The 15,000-nt window shown below is 36.2% G+C and overlaps 1 long non-coding RNA gene across 3 annotated transcripts in view; it reads left to right on the forward strand.

Moving 5' to 3' along the window:
- The window catches only part of LOC128250361 (uncharacterized), a 46,767-nt gene that overhangs the window by 7,974 nt on the left and 23,793 nt on the right, over positions 1 to 15,000 (forward strand). Inside the window, exons 2-3 of one of the 3 annotated variants that reach the window (XR_016237677.1) lie at positions 141 to 335; positions 4,234 to 4,439. This is a non-coding gene — a long non-coding RNA (uncharacterized LOC128250361). Of the gene's footprint in view, positions 1 to 140; positions 336 to 4,233; positions 4,440 to 15,000 lie in introns of those variants that run through there. The other 2 variants (XR_016237676.1, XR_016237678.1) reach the window with 2 other exon arrangements.

Below are 15,000 nucleotides of genomic sequence, written 5' to 3' on the forward strand. Positions count from 1 at the left end.
ATACATACATATATATGAATGCATGTATGTATGTATGTATGTATGTATGTATGTATGTATGTATATACGAAAAGTGTTTGTTACATATTTCATACCTTTACATTCCGACTCCAGGTTTCCTTGTATTTCTTCTATTGCAGGTCAACTTTGATCGTGCAAACCAGCTCTGAAAACCATTCAAATCATCTTCTTGTCCATCTCTGTACACAGCAAAACACAAAGATGAGACAGCTGATGCAGATTCTGTGGAATTAAGAGTGAAGAGTGAGAAACGGTATTATGATGTAATGTAGCCAGGACTTTATTATTTTAAGTGTATGAACCAGATAAAACAGGTAGGATAAAGTTTAACAAATATGGTATTAGTTTAATGCTTTAATGAAAAGAAAACGTTTCGCTCTGTTTCGGACGTTAATTCTTCATCGGAAGAACGAAAAATACAGTCAGTGAAAAGGAGAGAGAGGATAAAAGAAAGCATGGAGGATTGTAGTGTCTGCCTGAGTGTATGCGTCTGTGTTTGAGTTCGTGCGTGTGTGCGTGCGTGTGTGTGCGTGTGTGTGTGTGTGTGTGTGTGTGTGTGTGTGTGTGTGCGCGCGCTTGTGTGCATGTGTGTGTGTGCGGGCGGGCGTGTATGTGTGCGTGAGGTGTGTATGTGCGTGCGTCTGTGCGTGCGTGTTTGTATGCGAGCGTGTGTGTGTGTGTGTGTGTGTATGTGTGTGTGCATGTGCGTGCGTGTGCATGTGTGTTTGCGTGTGTGTGTGCGTGTGTGAGTGCGTGTGTGAGTGCGTATTTGTGTGTGCGTGTGTGTGTGTGCGTGAATACGTGTGCGTGTGCGCGTGTGTGTGCGTGCGTATGTGTGTTCATGTGTGCGTGCGTGCGTGCGTGCGTGCGTGCGTGCGTGCGTGCGTGCGTGCGTGCGTGCGTGCGTGCGTGCGTGCGTGTGCGTCATGTGTGCATCTTTGTGTGTATGTGCGTGCGTGTGCGTCTTTGCGCGCGTGTAAGCGTGTGTGTGGGTGCGTGTGTACCTGCACGTGTGAATGCGTGTGTATGGGTTGGCCTCTTGTGGGTAATAAAGAAATGGCGCGTGTGTATGGGTGTGTGTGTGCGTGTGTACATGCGTGCGTGCGTATGTGTTCATGCATGTATGTGCGTGCGTGTATGTGTGTGTGCGTGTGTGTGTGTGAATGTACATGGTATCGTGGTTCAGATGCTGCACACGATTTCAAACGCGGTGGTGTGTTGTGTTCTTGATTTCACATTGCTTCAGTTCCCCCAGCTCTATACGAGTTACCCTACGGCGGACAGGCGTCCAGTTCAGCGGAGGATGTTGGTCTACCTGCTGAACCATCTGGGTGACATCAATCAAAAGCTACAGCAATGCGTGGAAGCGCATTGTAACCAGCGGTGTATAACAACATCCGACAATCTAATTGATACAGCGATGTGTGAAAATATATATATATATAAAATGTGCGTATGTATGTATTGTATGCATGTATGTATGTATGTATGTATGTATGTATTATGTATGTATGTAAGTGTGTATGTTCGTTTGTAAGTATGTATGCATCCCCTTCCTTTATGGAGCTAGTTTTAATTACCACTTAGTGATTATGACACACCCTCTGGAGACGGAGATAATTTTCATAAATCACACACATACACACACATACATATACGCACATAGACAAATACACACACACACACACTTATATATTCATTCGCCATGTTGAACCGCTGAACTCAACACGTTTTTTTTCTTTTAATTCTCTATTTATTTCCTCTTATTCCTCTCTGTCTAAGAGCGTAGGCTCGAAACATAAAAGACTTTTCCATTTTTCCCGTGCGTCAAACTAATACACCTGTTTACTGTTCCTACACCTGTCTTCGTCTTCCTTTTTCTATAAATTTGAATTATATATATATATTCTTCTTTTTTTAAGATGATAGTATGTGATTAGAGGGAAATTTGATTGCTATTTCTATCAGCTCCTCATGAAGGCATTTACTTATATTTCAAGTACAAAATTCATTAGCATTCTATTTGCTATGGTTTTAATAAAATACAAAGTTTGTCGTTTCATCTTTCGATGACAACCATTAATAAAGGTACGTGTTGTCACCTTCTTTGAATAAAAGAAATGGAAAGCTTTCCAATAAAATCCACAGTTTCCGAAAACTGAAAATACACCTCATGGATATTCCATTAATTAAATGGAATATCCATCAAATAGAGAAGTTCATCAACCAGAAATAACTAATTTAGGTGCGAAACTACCAATAAAATGTCTACGCAGTCTTCAGAAGTCAAAGCTGTTAAGTCTTGCCCAAATCATACAGTACCCTCAAAGAATAAGAATGACACTTTCAGAATATAGTCTGAGATATACAAAAAGGCATATGGTTTACTTGAATATAAAGTGAATCTGACTGAAAACTGTTTTATATTTTATTCAGGAGATATGAGAGCTGACAAAGCCTAGCTTCTAGTAATACAAAGCAGACTATCAAATGCAAGCAATATACGCCTGGAACCAAGAAATACATTCAGAATCAACATTAATACGTCTAAACTTTATAGAAAGAATTTTTTTTAAAGTAATGTTGTATTTACTTAGCGAAGGAACTTTTATTGCTGACAACGCAGTTTCTTCAACTTAACTTAGTATATCAAACATGTTCCCGAGAGATTGCTTTCAACATACGGGATTTTGTAGAGATTATATATCATGGAGGTGGGAATTATATGCTGGGAATTATGTTATACCATTCAGTTCTGCAACGAAAATCTCATTTTACGAAAAATTCTTTCCTTCGCCTTATAGAACAGATTACACAAAGCAAAGTAAAATGGTGTTCATAGAAAAGTTCATTCTGACAGTTAAGTCAATCGCTTTCTCCAAGATCATGAAACGGTGACTTGATATTATTTTGGGCTTTCCCCAACCTGTAAGCTCTCTTTGAAAATTTAAGGCAGATAATTAAGTGGAAACCGAATTCAAAAGCAAAGTAGTGGTGGAAATTCGGAGACTGGGGTTAAATGAAAGCCTGCATTATCATTAAAAAAAAAGAAAAGGATTTTGGTGGCATAATCAACAGAACTAATAAACTTTCGGAGTTTTTGTAATGGATGACGTATACTACTTACCTACCATGATTGAAAAATAAAATTGAAACCTCTTCTCCATAGAGAATTTTTCTGAGGAGGCAACGTTTTAAAAGGATGTTTACAAGATTTACCCATTCAAAAATCCTCAATATTAAATTAGGATCACGACTAAACAAAATATAATCTTTAAAGAATTCTTAGATTCAGGAGATATTTGAAGAGTCAGGAAATGACTCTGCAATAACAAGTGATAGACCCACACTTCTTTCGGGAAGGAACTGCTGGTTTGTCCCCTGCCTTGTAGTGTATTCCTCGAAGAATACCACCACAAGACACGGATAATTGCATTCAGACCCAGCGTAAAAGATTCGTAAGAAAATTAGGAATTTACAGCAAACTGACTAGGACTACAGTAAATTTTGTAAACACCCTTTTAAAACGTTGCCTCCTCAGAAAAAATCTCTATGGAGAAGAGGTTTCAATTTTATTTTTCAATCATGGTAGATAGGTAGTATACGTCATCCATTACAAAAACTCCGAAACTGGTAAGAGTGTGGGGAGGAAGGTATCCTCATACCAAAATCATGAGCCAAATGCTTGCAATAGAGTAGACTCCGCTAAAGGTTCCTTAAGTACCAGAAGTTGGTGTTAAACTAAGTGATGAGTTAAATCTACCACCCGAATATACCATAGCGGAATTTGAACTCAGAACGCTAAAAGCCGGAATAAACGCTAAAAGCCGGAATAAACGCTAAAAGACGTCCAAGCCAATGCTCATACTGTTCTTACAATTCACTGCTTTGGTTATTAGCTTTTTATCGACCCCGAGGTGATGAAACACGAAGCTATCTAGCCAGAATTTGAACTCAGAGCGCAGAAACACGGAACAAATCCCATTGGCCGCCTTTAGAATATAAATAATAATATGCCATTATAGACCTAAAAAAAAGATCAAGTGATGAACATGTCTTTTCTCATATTTCGTTATTGGAAAAACAAAATGTATATTTTTCTGTGAATACAATAAATCAGATGACATTATCAATATATTTCATTACATATTTACATTCCTGATAGATAAAGGAGCATCATTTAATCATTTACTTTATTTTTTCTTTATTCAGTACCTGCCACCTCTGATACTGCATATCTAAACCAACTTTCCATCTGGTACTTTACAACTCTACCCAACTATTAATACAATAATCCACCAATGCGTTTCGTCACTACACGCAAGAATGGCCTGTCGGCAATAAAATATTATTTCTTCTGTTTGAAAATAGGAATCATTCCCGAAATATTGTAGGATCATTGAACAATCTATGTTAAGGTAATGCAATGTGTCTTTTCTCTTCGTTTTCATTTATTATCATCACCTCACATATTTTGCCTAACTTCTCACATGCATCGCTCAAAAGTTTATCTTTTTTACAAACATTTATATAATTTACACGCGTTGCAATGCTTCAAGTAAATTACTACACTCTTGTGCCATTCTTTCTTTCTTAACTTATACATCCCCGTGTTCCTTAGAAAGTTTTCGACTCCTACTTCCTATTAGCTCTATTTTTACCCATGTTTTTCTAATGTTTGTTTCCAGCTTCCGTCGATACAAATAATTTATTTGTGTTAATCGACAGATTGTTTCAACTTTATTGCTCAGAACAGGATCGTTATATGCTCCGTAGAGTACATTGAAACCCTCCTTATTCAGATCTATTTGACAGCCAATATTTTATACTCTTCTTTTTCACTCCATTCCTTTTTCCCCCTCTCCTTGTCTCTTTCTCTGCCATATTCATCGATAGACTCATTGTAAAATCGTGTAATGATACTTCTGGAGAAGAGAACGGTCAAATATGATGACTAAGGAAACTTCACATTAATGTTAGTATCTCCGTAACATCTCTTCAGTCGTGGTTTATATTCTACGACAAAATTAGAACATCTTCCATTTGATCTTCTTTGTTCCACATTAGAACCCCAACGATAGCAATATATTTATTTCTTTATTGCCCACAGGGGCTAAACGTAGAGGGGACAAACAAGGACAAACAAAGGATTAATTCGATTACATTGACCCCAGTGCGTAACTGGTATTTATTTAATCGACCCCGAAAGGATAAAAGGCAAAGTCGACCTCGGCGGAATTTGAACTCAGAACGTAAGGGCAGACGAAATACCGCTAAGCCTTTCGCCCGGCATGCTAACGATTCTGCCAGCTCGCCGCCCGAAACGGTAGCAACATATTAAGAAATTTTCCATTAGTCCAAGGTCAACCAACTACAAATTCCTTTTTGTCTTACCTTTATGGGTGGGTGGGGGTCTAGATGCAATTATTATATAGCTTGTAATAAATTTCTTCATGAAGAAAGTGTTGGTCTGCATCCTATCATTAGAGCTAAATTTATGAACTCTCACATATCTCTTGAACCAAGAATATTTCTACAAAATTGGTTTTTCTGTCTTTCAACAATCTTACATGGCTTTCCTTACTCTGTGAAATAATGTAGCGAGAATTGTTGTTGCTTATTTGTAAGTAAATACTGATCGAATGGACAAACCGCCCTGGTCTTTTAGTTTGTTTTTTTATATCACAGACAATATCTTCCAATGTGTTTTCTTTAAATAAGTATTAGGTTGTAATTGGAGGGAGATTTGGCTCTTGTTTCTAGCAGGTCGACTGAAGAGTTCTTCGCTTTTCTTTTATTCGTTTACTTGCTTCAGTCATTTGACTGCGGCCATGCTGGAGCACAGCCTAGAAGGATTTTAGTAGAACAAAACGACGCCAGGACTTATTTTTTAAGCGTAGTACTTATTCTATCGGTCTCTTTTGCCGAACCGCAAGATAATGGGGACGTAAACACACCTACACTGGTTGTCAAACGGTGATGGAGGACAAGAACAGGCACAAAGACACACACTCACACACATATATATAGGACGGGCTTCTTTCAGTTTCCGTTTACCAAATCCACTCTCAAGACTTCTGTCGGCCCAAACTATAGTAGAAAATATTTGCCCAAGGTGCTACACAGTGGGACTGAACCCGAAACAAACTTCCCATCCCACATCCACGATTGTACCTATAATATATATATATATATATATATATATATATATATATATATATATATATAGGGCTTTTTTCAGTTTCCGTCTACAAAATCGACTCACATGGCTTCCGACGGCCCGAGGCTATAGTAGAAGACACTTGCCAAAGGTGCTACGCAGTGGGATTGAACCTGGAACCAAGTGGTTTGGAAGCAAGCTTGTTACTACATAGTCGTGTAGCTTAAAATTATAAGTATAATTTTGCTTTTAAATTTTTTTTTTTTTTTTTTTTTTTTTCATTTTTACGACTCTGAAACTAAAGAGTTCAATCTTTTCTACTCTAAGCACAAGGCCCGAAATTTTGGGAGTGGGGCCAGTCGATTAGATCGACGCCAGTACGCAACTGGTACTTAATTTATCGACCCCGAAAGGATGAAAGGCAAAGTCAACCTCGGTGGAATTTGAACTCAGAACGTAAAGACAGACGAAATACCTATATCTTTACTACCCACAAGGGGCTATACACAGAGGGGACAAACAAAGACAAACAAACGGATTAAGTCGATTATATCGACACCAGTGTGTAACTGGTACTTATTTAATCGACCCCGAAAGGATGAAAGGCAAAGTCGACCTCGGCGGAATTTGAACTCAGAACGTAACGACAGACGAAATACCGCTAAGCGTTTCGCCCGGCGTGCTAACAACGTTTCTGCCAACTCGCCGCCTTACTAAAGAGTTCATTCTGAAGTAAAGCAATGCCCCCATTCTTGCAAGATAACATGAATTATAAGCGGACTTCGAATAAAATAATTACGTATCAAAAGTAAATGATAGCATAAGAAACAACATTAATATATATTCTTCAAAGATATTCCCGTTCTTGCTATCTGGTTCTTTAAATCTCGACCAAAAATAGTAACTACTAGTAGAAATGCCCGTCGTTGACTGGGTTCAGAAAGAGCCTTCAAAAATTACACCTTGATTTATGAAAGTTACTGCTTCGATACTATTGAATGTTTTGTAGCGGAATATCCGCAAGTTCACACACACACACGCACACACACACAAACACACAAACGTGCACACATATACACACACCATCCTACCAAATATAACACACTCACAGACCCATATATACACGCCACAATAAACTTTGGGACCAATCAAAATCGGTCCGCACGCACACACACACACACACACACACACACACACACACACTCACATATATATATATATATATATATATATATATATATATATATATATATATATATATTCATTTAAAATACAGAGATGCCTATAAATGAATTATATATAGTCTATTGACTGATTTTTATTCTCGCTAGACCACTGGTGGTAAATAAAATTTCTAAATTTTCTTTTTGCTGCCCTATAATTTATTAATAATTTATTAATATATATATATATATATATATATATATATATACACACACACATAAGGACGTGCACAGAGACACACACACTCACACCATTCTGACCTCTAAGACCAGTCCCAAAAATTACTGAACCATGACAGACTAGCCCAGAAACACAAAAATCTTTTTAATTCTACATTGCTCTTCTTTCCCCCCACCCCAACCAGTCTCCTACACTGTCCCTTAAAATAGCAAACATTCCCTAGCTACACACAAGAGAGAAAATATGTTAAGAAGACAGGTCGGTTCCGCTCCAATTTTTTGTAAATTCTTAAATATATCTCCTTCTGTGTATATATAAGTATATATATGTAAATATATATATATATATATGCAATGTATATATATATATATACATAATATATATATATATATATATATATATATATATATATATATATATATATATATATATATATATATATATATATATATATATATATACTTTTGTTATTTACACCACCTGTCCTCGTCTGTTGTTATTATTTGTATATTCTCCCATATATATATATATATATATATATATATATATGTATGTATGTATGTATATATATATATATATATATATATTAGAAATAACGAATTTCTAAATCTCTCAGTGAGACTTAAGCAGTAGTGATGCGATAAAGTAGTTGTATACTGCCAACTTAACGTGACAGTCCCAATAAGGGAATATACTACTGCTGTTTAGCCCTAGGAAGCCAGACCACTTCCTATTAGGCTTTGATACACCCTCTGTGCTCTTATCCTTATCTTCAGCTAGCTCGCCGTGCTACTTCAGGCTGATGACGAGCAAAGACTCAGAAACATGTCCCTGAATGCAGGCTGGGCTGGCTGGAGGAGTTTGTCTCCCCTTCGTAAGGATAAGGGCACAGAAAGTGTGTCAAAGCCTAATAGGAAGCGGTCTGGCTTCCTAGGGCTATCCAGCAGGGATCTTTTTTTTAAAACGGGGGCCACATTTTTCATTAACGAAACACTTTGAAACTTGGAACACTGGTAGAATGTGTCATATAAGACATCTTTTTCTCTTAGTCTTCTTAAAAAAAAAAGAAATCCATAAATTATTCCATGTTAAAGTTGTCGTATTTCTGTAATTTCAACCAATCACTGACGTCCATTCAGCCGATATACATTAAGTGCCGACTACATAAACAAACGATTCTGAAACAAATAACCCTAACCCTAACCCTAACCCTAACTCTAACCCTAACCCTAACTCTAACCCTAACCCTAACCTTAGGGTTAGGGTTAGGGTTAGGGTTAAAGCAAATTTAAAATGAAAAAAGCAAATAAAACGAAGGTATGGAGATTAAATACGCTTTACATCGCTTAGTGAGCCAAAGGAGTAAATGTAAACAACTGAATACTTGTCAGTGATTGGTTGAAATTATCGAAATAAGACAATTTTTTACATGAAATAAATTCGAATACAAAAATATTTTTCTGTTCTATAACACAAAATAGATAAGTATACGAAGTTTGAAAGTCTTTCGCTACCAAAAACACTACGTAAAACATTAATGAAAAATGTGGCCCCCGTTTTAAAAAAGATCCAACAGCAGTAGTATATTCCCTTATTGGGACTGTCACGTTAAGTTGAGAGTATACAACTACTTTATATATATATAGTTTTAGTGAAAAGAACCAAGTTTCAAGAACTCATCGATGAAAATCCACTATCACATATATTATTATTATTATATATATATATATATATATATCTATATATATATATGCAATGTATATATATATATATATATATATATATATATATATATATATATATATATATATATATATATATATATATATATATATACTACCAAACAAACATGATTTTTATTGACCTCCTAATACTTTTTGCTGAATACTCTCTTGTAAACTGTTTTTAACATTTTCTTATTATTATCAAAGAATGTATATCTGTATTTTAATACTTTTGTGGTAGCCAGTACTTAACACAACAAAGCTTATACAGAGCTTTACATTTTACTTTTGACAAAAAAGTGAAACCTGTCAAGTGAATAAACATCTTTAAAATTGCATTTTCAAACCTTCTTTCATATATATTTCCACTCGTGCGGTATCTTACAACTTTACCTTGTTATATTTATATATATCCTTGAGAGAACATCCTGCTTTTCCATGCCCCGAGGTAAAAGATGGGACGGTCACCTCTTTTTCCTTCGTGTAAGGAAAAATATCTTTAACCATAAGTCTGCTCGACCAGGAACATCTTAGAAATAAACAACAACAACGACAAATAACTTTTTTTTTCCGCTGCGTACAAACAAAATTTACATGTAGATTTTGCAAACATCACGAAATTCTTCAGGACACACACCCTTCTATGTAAACACAGATCTTTAAAAAATACCCAATAATAAATTCCTGGAAAGTCCTTGATTGCTATAATATTTCTACTATTCAGATATAGGCGTTGCGTGGAGAATTTTGTGATGTTGGCAAAAAAAAAAACTAATAATATGCATACGATATTAGTTTTTAGCAAATATCAAATATAATAAGATATAATATTTCACATCTAGCTACGGAGATTATGGCAAAAAGTAGTTGCTGTTGTTGTTGTTGTTCTTGTTTTTGTTCTTGTTGATCAGCCTCGTGTCAATTCTTATCGTGCAGTCCAAAACATTCGTAAGTCTTTTCCTTGTTGTTGTGCTTTGTTTTTGTTTTTGGTTGTTTTCTTGTTTTGTTTTGTTTTTGTTTTATTTATTTATTTATTTATTTATTTTACTATCGCTTGTTTATTTTCATGCGTGAAAATCTATTTATCGATGATTTTTAGGTTTGGTTTGATTTTGTTCTATTGACGAGATGTAATAAGCAGCAGCGTATAATTAGTTCACAGCCTACGGGCATATGGCGTAGTGGTTAAGAGCGCGGGCTACTAACCCCAAGGTTCCGAGTTCGATTCACGGCAGCGACCTGATTAATAATAGTAATAATAATTATAATAGAATAATTGTAACATCGTTAGGAATGAGAACCCAGGTTCGAAATTTCCCCAAGACACCTGACGAAGGCTGGAGGGTATATCAGCCGAAACGTTGTGTTAACAACAAACAAGATGAGGACAAATATTCGTCAAATGTAAATAATGATATAATTAGTTATTCCTTGTTATCTGCAAAAAAAACAAAAAGGCTGTCATTTCATAAAGCATGTAAATTAAAATTTGACAACTGAATTATTTCGTTTTTGGATTTGGTTTGCAAGATTCTTTATGTGAGTTCGTGTGTTGAAGCATATTCTGTTGTGTCTGGGGTGAGTCATTCTTTTTTAGTGCCTTATAATTTAACACACTGACCGGTTAAAATTTCCACTTATTTCCGTCTTTATTTTTCTAAAATTTTCTTTGCGAATTGCAACCTTTTCAAAGTGGAAATTTTACCGGTGAGTGTGTTAAATTATAAGGCACTAAAAGAGAATGACTCTCCCCAGACACAACTAAATTATTAATTTCTTCAAATTACCTCCCTTTTTCTGTTAGGTTTGCTGATAACTGCCGCTAAGCATTTAATTTCTCTGTCCAACTTCTATTGACCTGCTTCTTTGATTCCCCTATACATCACTGATCACAGTGTACTTCCATTCTTGCCTTGATTGCACTTGTCGTATCTATTTGTTCTACAGCTGTTTAACTATGTTGCCTTCCCATAGTCTTGGAAGTTTTCCCAGTCGTCTCTTCGGTAATGATGGACAAACACAAAGACACACACAGATGGTTTCAAAAAGTTATCAGTCTAGTTCTGTAACGCGCCAACAGATGGCAGCACACGGTTGCATGTGCAGTGAGAGCTAACAATGACCTTCATGAGACAGTGAGCCGTGTGACATAGCTGTGTTTACTTTGCAAGTTGTGAAATTTGAGTTTTTGTGATCACGTGTATGATGGAGTCTGCGATTGTTGCCATGAACAGAAAGTTGAATAAGGGGGGACACCACCCACTAAGACAGCAAAAAAAGTAAAACAAAAGCCAAACAGGATATCTTGAAGGAGCTATGCAGATTGTGGAAAGAAAAACCATTGCATGAGCAATACACCAAACGAGCCGGAGAAGCTGATGTAGATATAAGAAGAACCTATTAGTGGCTGAAGAGTGTTGGTTTGAAAGTCGAGACAGAAGGATTCATCCTAACAGCACAAGACCAAAGTCTTCTCACTTGGAACTATCAAGCTAATGTCACACATAATGAAGTAGACACAAAGTGTAGACTCTGCAGTGACAAATTTGAGAGCGTCGACTACATTGTTGCCAGTTGTTTAGTCCTTGCCCCTACAGAATATAAAACCAAGAATGGTCGAGTTGGCCAAACTTACACTGGAGAATATGCCGTCACTATTGTATCCCACACCCTAAGAACTGGTATGAACACCACCCAGAGCCAGTCACTGAGGGAGAGAATGTTACCATCCTATGAGATTATGGAATACATACAGACAGGGAAATAAATACAGATGATTATGGAATACATACAGATAAATACTGACAGACCAGACATCGTCATCAAAGACCTAAAACAAAAAATATGCCTGTTAATTAATATGACAGTGTCTTCTGACAGAAGCATCTCAGCAAAGGAATTTGAAAAATTGTTGAAATATAAAGAACCTTGAGATTGAGATATCTAGAATGTGGCATCTAAAAATGAAGACCATCTTTGTTCTTGTAGGTACCCTGGGAATGGTCAAGAAATATACTGATAAATTTTTTGACCAGATCCCTGAGAAACCAACAGTCTATGAAACTCAAAAAAGTGTGTTGAGATCAAACACCCACATTCTGAGGAAGTTTCTCTCCATCTAATATTTGCGTGCCTTAGCTCACTAGTTGGGACTCGGTCAAAAGATGAAATAAAATGCAATTCAATCGAAAAGTGATGATAATGATAATAATAATAATAATAATAATAATAATAATAATAATAATAATAATAATAGTAATTATAATGATAATAATAATAATAAGAAGAAGAAGAAGAAGAAGAAGAATGATAATAATTGAACACATACATACATACATACATACATACATACATACATACATACATACATACATACATACATACATACATATATGTTATAGGGGTCAGCTGCCCAGCAGATGTAAATATACAATCAAAATTGCCGGAAAAAGAGAACATTAATGGCGAATTAATGCAGAAATTACAACACTTGTAACCTCATTACGAATTCTCATTTTTACCTATCATTAGCTTATGTACCAACAAATTTGCCAAGAAATACAAGATTTCATGGGAAAAGATCAGAAAAGATCTATTAGTGGCACAGTGAAGATCTGTAAGACATTCCAAAAATTCTCCATCTGAGATTCTTATATGAATAGATGCACACACTTGGGTGTATGCGTCGACAGTTCAACCAACTCACCAACTCACCCACATAATTATAAACAGCGGGGTATCTCTTAACTCGAAAAGTTTTGATACTTTATTAACGAACGACTTGAACTCTCTCAAGAACTCAAATTAAACTCAAATGTTGTAAGGCGGCGAGCTGGCAGAAATGTTAGCACGCCGGTCAAAATGCTTAGCGGTATTTCGTCTATCTTTACGTTCTGAGTTCAAATTCCGCCGAGGTCGACTTTGCCTTTCATCCTTTCGGAGTCGATAAATTAAGTATCAGTTGTGTACTGTGGTCGATCTAATCGACTGGCCCCCTCTCCAAAAATTTCAAGCCTTGTGCCTATAGTAGAAAAGAAATTAAACTATGGTGTAATTTGAGGAAGATTTTGCTGTTTTTTCTATCAGATCAAATAAATACAACTCAACGGTCTCCCGAGCATGCAGTATATATGCCAGACGATTATCGAGTTTTATTTCAAAGCACCATTGCATGGCAGTGGGGAGCTTTTCAGTTAGTCTTACACGCTGTAAGTAATTTGGATCTTTGTGGCTTATCTTTGAAAAAGGACTGCAACAAAACAGTACCAATGTAACATGAGACGATATGAGTTGAGTCTCATAGTCAGGCGCTGCAACTGATATGCTTAGTTAATTCGTTAAATTCTTTCTGTTTTGGCTCACATATACATCTATACACACGCGCGCGCACACACATTATACATATGCATTTTTATATGTGTGTGTTTATATACTCGTATATGCATATAGAGTAGTGGCCAAAATTAGAGAACGAAAATTAAATTTAAAGATATTAACTTTCTACTTCATTTTTCCGAATGGGATTTTTCTTGTATAAAATTTAAAGCGTGTTCATTCTTTACAATTAATTTTGTAGGAAGTGATTAATAACTAAATAATTTATATAGAAAATAATGATTATTTGAAAAATACAAGACGGACAAAATTAAAGAGCATACGACAAAAAAATTCAAGAAATCGAACTTTTCCTAGAAATTTTTAGAATCCACATCAATATATTAATAAGATGTATACATTCCTTTATTTTTTATGACTTCAGCACATTTCCTTCCACAGGATTTGACCAATTTCTCACATTGGTCTGTCCATTCTTCCTGAAGTTTTTCCCACCAAATCATAACATTCGCAGCTCAATGCTCTTTGATTGTATCACCAAATATCTTTCTTAAGTTTCCAATGGGATTAAGGTCAGGGCTCTGAGCTGGCCAACGCTTCACAGTAATGTTTTCAGCTTCAAATTCCCCCTTAATTATTTTAGCACTGTGACATGGCGCATTATCCTGCATAAAGATTGGCTGACGAGTTGGAGATGACCCCATAGCAGCAGAATGATGGCCGCATTGACATTACCATGGATGCGGATCAAAGGCCGTAAACCTGTTACAGAAACCTTTCCCCACATCATTAAACACCCACCTCTAAACTTCACTGGTTTCTTCAAGCATTTGAGGAGCAATCTTTCACTTTTATGACGGCTTGCGTATTTTGAGGAAGAATTTGCTGAAGAACACACGCGACCAGTTGTCGTCCGTCTAAACTACGTGCCCATTAGCAAAGACTAACCTCACTTTTTGTTTCTTCAAGAGAAGTTCAATGGTAGAGGAATAGGTATGAAGTCCAACTTACTTCAAACAACTAGCAACGGTCTTTAATTATTCATTCCATAATCATAATTTACTTGGCGAGAACTTCCTGCAGCAGTACTGAAACGACCTCTTAGCAACAACCTCTGAATCACACGGTCTTGCCAAGTACTTGTTTTTCGTGGTTTCCCTCGTTTTTCTAATGACACAAACGAACTCGTCTCTTCATAAAGCTTAAGTGTTTTTGAAACAATACTCTTTGATCTGTTAATGTCTCTGGCGACAGCAGAAATTGCCATTCCTTCTTTTTTCAATGTGACCATTCACTTTCCGAGGCTTTCATCAAATTTACATTGGCTTTCCATTGTTGTTAACTCACTACTGGTTT

This window comes from Octopus bimaculoides, chromosome 20 (assembly GCF_046866305.1).
Source record: "Octopus bimaculoides isolate indiv1 chromosome 20, ASM4686630v1, whole genome shotgun sequence".
Taxonomy (NCBI): domain Eukaryota; kingdom Metazoa; phylum Mollusca; class Cephalopoda; order Octopoda; family Octopodidae; genus Octopus; species Octopus bimaculoides.